Source organism: Vanessa atalanta, chromosome W (genome assembly GCF_905147765.1).
Source record: "Vanessa atalanta chromosome W, ilVanAtal1.2, whole genome shotgun sequence".
Classification (NCBI taxonomy): Eukaryota; Metazoa; Arthropoda; class Insecta; order Lepidoptera; family Nymphalidae; genus Vanessa; species Vanessa atalanta.
In genome coordinates this window covers 5486619-5492500 of record NC_061901.1, presented here as the reverse complement: position 1 = coordinate 5492500, position 5882 = coordinate 5486619, and positions in this window count along the sequence as shown.

Here is a 5882-nt window from a genome sequence, read left to right as displayed (position 1 = left end):
TCGCCTCTCTCAATCGGTTCAGAGTATGTCTGATAGGAATACTGTTTAAGATTCTGAAAGATTGTAACGCATAAGGTCAACGTTGGTAAAAAGAGATCTGATAGCCCGTATATCTCACTGGTGGATCCAGCTACAGGAATATGACTGCACAATAGACCTGGTGCTCGGATGACGCATGCAGACGATCTTAGCAGGAATCCGGTAAGCAACAATTTAATTCAGCAGCATATTTTAGATGTTTTGAAAAGAAACCAATCACGACTGGATATCGACGGTAAAATCCTCCGATAAGGGTATGAGATGAAATGGCCCGTACCTCGAGGCGAGATAACAGATTTCAAAAATGAACCACGACGATCTTGGACGCTGGAGATTTGAGAAGACTCTACAACTCATAATGGAACATTATTGGCAGTCCCAAAGATGCGCAGAACGTCATTGCATCATACGGCACTCAGCACATCCAAAATGGTGTGTAACCCCTAGAGCCAATGGTCAGATTGAAAAATTTAACAGGACTGAGGGTAAGTTGAGTGAAGTTATTAACGACACAGTAAATAGAATTCCTGTTGAAGAATTAGTCGACCTGAGGTAAGAGGCTGGAGAGAAAATTGGAGAACAACAGGAAAAAGATGCTATGACGATGCTAATTACAATAGACAGAGGAATTTAGTGACCCTATACAAGAAGGGAGATCTGGTATGAATAGAAAGGCAGGTCCTACCTAGTGATGGTAAAACACAGAAACTTGTCATAAAATTTCAAGGCCCCTACCGCATAATAAAATTTTCAAAAATGACAGATTTTTAATCGAGGATACGCCTATGACTCAAAAACATGGTCGAAAAGATGAAGATATTGTGAATCCCGACTCTTCTGAAAATGATACCAACATAGATGATCATGATGAATAATGTCAGATTGCATTACTCACTTAATTTAAACAAAAACAATATAATAATTATTTAAAAAAACAAAAAAATATGAAATATTGTTATTATTGTATATAGTTAAATTAAAGAGAATTTAGAATTTAAAAAAGTGTAATAGTTGAGAGCTACAATATAATATTTTTTTTAAGGTATATTTTAATTAGATGTTAAGTTTACTATTTATATTGATAATTTAAAATAATGGTATCAAATGATGTTCGTTGTAACGAAAGTTTATAATAGTTTTATATAGTTTTATAATAAGCGATGGGACTCGCTTAAAGTAGGATGGCCGAGCTGTAAGGTTTTAATAGATGAATTTGTTAAAATTATTTTATATTCCGCATAACATAAAACGTTGCAGATTATTAAAATATTTGAAAATGTTTATTAATAAATTAAGTTAATTTTGACCCTATCAATTAATGTTTCGATTATTGGATGTTCATTTGACTAAATCTGCGATAGCCAATCAGAAGCGTTGGCCAATCACATCAACTACTGAATCGTAGTTGAGCATGGCGGGCTAACGACGGACACTCTGGCTTGAGCAATCGTCGAGGACATAGCTCCAAAGTTAAATAATATATAACAATTATTGAAAGTAATTACAGTGTTTAATGTAACTGTTCTAAGATCCCTTTATAAGGATGCGACATATTTCATTATCAATACTTCAACTATGTATACCGCTAGAAACTCAATTCCGAGTCACACCACCCAGCGTACCCGTCCCGGTAACTGGTGCTGCTCACCAGTTTCTCTCCTCGTGGGCGGGGCAAGTGTGCAGCAGACCAATTTAATCGAAAAACTCGCCATACCGCCTGGCTAGCGTGACCCTCAAAATAAATACCGCACCAGATCGACGGCCCTCAGTCCCCAGCAGCCCGGCTATTCCCAGTTGCGGTACCGGCTTCGGTTCCGTCGGGATGGATGATGCTAAGAATCTCAGGATGAGAAACGGCTGCCATACAAGGGCTCTGGCTTCTTGCGAAACTCGTATTTTTAATGTCGATATTAAAGCCTTGCGCTTTATGAACTTCTAGAGGAAGTGCAGTGAGATGTAGTGAATAGATTATATTAACTAAACATACTTATTAATCATTATATACTACGTAACCTAATTTTGTACCTATTTAATGTACGACCTATTGGAAATAAAGGCAGTATCTATACAGCAGTCTCGGCTTTCATTCCTCTCTCAGGGCACCACAGTACACGGCGACCCTGCCAAAAGTAGATTCACGCGCGCGAGTATTCTGACACCGTCCGCCACCGCGTCGCCGACCGATTTTACATATATGGACAGTAATTTATAAACATCGTCTTTCTTCTCGTCACAATGCAATCGTCGGATAATAAAACAAATTCTATTAAAACTGACGACAGCGGTTCTAGTGTGGTAAAAGTGTGCTTCGAAAATGGGGAAACAGCAGTCTAAAGAAGAGTAGATCGTGATAGCACAAAATGCAGCTGGGGGCACAAATGATGCACCAATCGAGGTGTTCCGATTTCACATGAAAACGTCGAGCGCCCTGTTATGCGTGGTGGTACTTTGCCTAGTTTTGGTAGTCCTGTATGGAGTATTCCGGATGTATCGGAAATGTCATACGAGATGGATACGGCAGGAATTTGAGTTGAACGCGAGTGGCAACAGGGTGCGACAACTCTCCTTTCGACGGCGCCAGGGTTACCCCGATTTGAAGATCGATGATAGCAAAGTGTAAAAGTGTTCAAAAGCGTATAAAGTGGTATGAAGTGAAGTGCGGTTACATAAATATGTGTATTTCTTTTCGCGTACATCGGAATTTCGGCAAGTTTATGGACATTATTTAGTGGACTGTAGCCTTATTTACCAACGTATAATCAATATTGTTATAATTTTTATATTGTTTAATATATATAAAAAAAAAAAACTTATTAGTTAAAAATATTATCTAAACTTAGTATAATTAAATATGTATAACTAAATGTATGTAACTAAATATATAATGTATACTCGTGTATTATTATAAATATTACAATTCTTAATAATATGTGGAGGATCCAGGGTTTAAAACAGGTATGTTAATATTCTATTATGCATATTAAGTATTTTTAAACTCTATGGCAACATTTTTAATGAAATTATATGAAGATTTATTAGTAGTGAGACAGTATTTAATTAAAATAGGACCCGCTAGACGACAAGGTAAAATATTGCAGACTAAGTTAGACGAAGCTAAATGTATTAATGCACAATATAATAATTATGTAGAAAGTATTGAACTGAAAAGCATTGAAAAGGACCAGCGTCTTATTTTTGAAATATATCGTACGGATATTAAGAAATTGTTTGATGAAATTACTGAGTGGTGTCGAATTTCAGACGGTTCTAGTAATTTTTCAACAATGGATAAATCGATCTGAAGGTAGCTTTGAGCTTATTGCCAGTGATGAATGATGAGCTTTCTAATTTACGACAACTTATCGATGGTATTGAGTATTATAGTTCGGTTCTCAATACTGAGTCACAGACGTATTTAATATCTTTTACATTGCCATTGATATTTTATGTATAACAGAACATTGGCTTGTAAATTATCAGTTTATGTTTAACTTCAGTGGTCACCAGATGGCTAGTATGTTCAATAGAAAAAAAGCTATACGTGGTGGCTCATTAATACTTATTAACAAAAATATAAAATTTAAAGAACGTAAGGATGTTGTGAGCCTTTCTATTGAGCAGACTATTGAAATAGCCTGTGCAGAGCTTGAGCATGTCATTGTTGTATGCGTATACAGACCTCCTAGCGGGTTATATGAAGCATTTGAGAAAATATTGGAAAGTGCATTATTGAAATTATCTGGATCAAGTAAATAATATCTTTTTTTCTTTTTTTTCTTTTTTTTTTTTTGCTTTTTTTTTTTTTTTTTGGGCGGTAGGCAAAGAAAACTACAACACTGTTCTGAGATTATAAGTTTCGATTTTATTATCTATTTTTAATCTAAGTCAACAATATTCATCAGTTTATTAAAGTTTAAGTTCTATTATATACTTACAAGTGTTATCTCAGCTTAATATATGCATATAGTGCTTATTTAAACATTTCACCTGCACTGTCCTGCCGGCACAACAAACTTCATCTTTATAAACACTGAGTTTGTACAATTTTCATCAAACATGGCAAACTATTATACTGTAATGGAAACACAAAAGGCACTAGAAGCTTCCTTGCTGGAGAAGATGTCGGAATTTGAGAAGCAGCTCAAGGCAAGTACCCCAGGGAGTAACATCAATCTCGCTGCTCTGGCTGATGAATTTAATTGCTTTAAAGATCATGTCTGGTCAATTCTTAGCCTTCTCAGACAGCAGATAATGGAAATCAGCCGAGTTGTTGATAATGTGGAGATGAGACATCGCAGGAAGTATTTGCTTTTTAATGGTGTGCCTGAAGAAGCGAATGAGGATCTCACAAACACTATTTCTGGGATCTGTACAAACAAGCTTGGTGTTCCTGTTGCAACTAAGGATAAAATTATTGCCTGTCATCGCCTCGGCAAACACTCTGAGGGTAAGCATCGTCCCGTGCTTGTAAGGTTTGTTGACCTCAACTTAAAAAGTGCCATCTGGAAGAAAAAGGCAAGTCTTAAGGGCTCCTCTTTTGTGCTATCAGAGTTCTTAACGCACCAACGCCAATCTCTATTTCTACTTGCTCGTACTAAACTGGGTATGAGGAATTGCTGGAGTTTAGATGGCAATATATTTGTCAAGATGCCTGATGGTTCCAGACATCGTATTGACTCAAAAGAAAGTCTTTCTGAACTGACTGGAAAAATCGATGTTGCTGGTGAGGGATCTTCATCAGGTACCCAGGATAAATCATCAACCGGTCTCAGTTCCAAGCTCAAACGTGCAGTGAGAGCTAAGAAATAGTGTTTATTATTTTATTTTTATTTATTTTTTTTATAATTGTTAACTTCAATCTTATTGCCTTCTTATTCTTATAGTATCATATTTTTGTCTTCTTGTTATAACATTCTCGAGCCATTGCATATCTTATAAATAAGGGTATTCTTTTGTCATTTTTGAGCGTATCACGTTATTTCTTTGTACTTTTGTTGCTTTCCGTGATAATATGTTGTAATTTAATTCAATTCAATTATTATTTGGTGACAAATTTTCAATTTGTAGTTTACAAATAAGAACTCCGGTATTTCAATAATTGAGTTGACGTTGACATTTGACACAACAACTTGTTGACTTTGGTCATGTCGGAAAGCAAAGGTATTATACCGTACAGCCTAACAGCATAAACATTAAATATTTTTGCTTTTTTCACACGATGTTTTTGATAACAAAATAAGAATACCCTTGTACTTGTTGTTATTAATTAATGTTACTATGTCTTTGTTCCTATTGCCTTGGCCTTTTAAATTTTTCTAAATTTTTGTATTTTCTTATCCACATTGCTTGTTTTTTTTTTTTTTTCCTGTTTTTATTTAGTGTTTATTATTTTGTTATTGTGTTAATGTAACCGTCAACCGGCGGGACGTGCAGAAATTATGATTAATAGATATAGTATTAATATTTATTGAAAGAGTATATACATATTTATCTTATTTTTATTAAATCATTCAGATTATTTTATTCATAATATAAATATATATTTTATATATTGTATTCAATTTATCGAAACGTACAATTAAAATTGTAAAATTATGTCCACTACAGATGATATATTTTTATCAGCATGTAGTAGTAGTTGTTCCTCTGACGTAGACGATGATTCTTTCCATGTTCCTGAAACGCTTGGGTCCTTGCTTAGTAGTTCTTTTCTCAATTCTCCTCACTTTTTTAATGTATGTCATATTAACGCTCAAAGCTTACCTTCTCATTTTCCTGATTTTCTTGAAGCCTTTTCCAATGCCCCTGCAGACGCCATTTTAATATCCGAAAGTTGGTTAAAA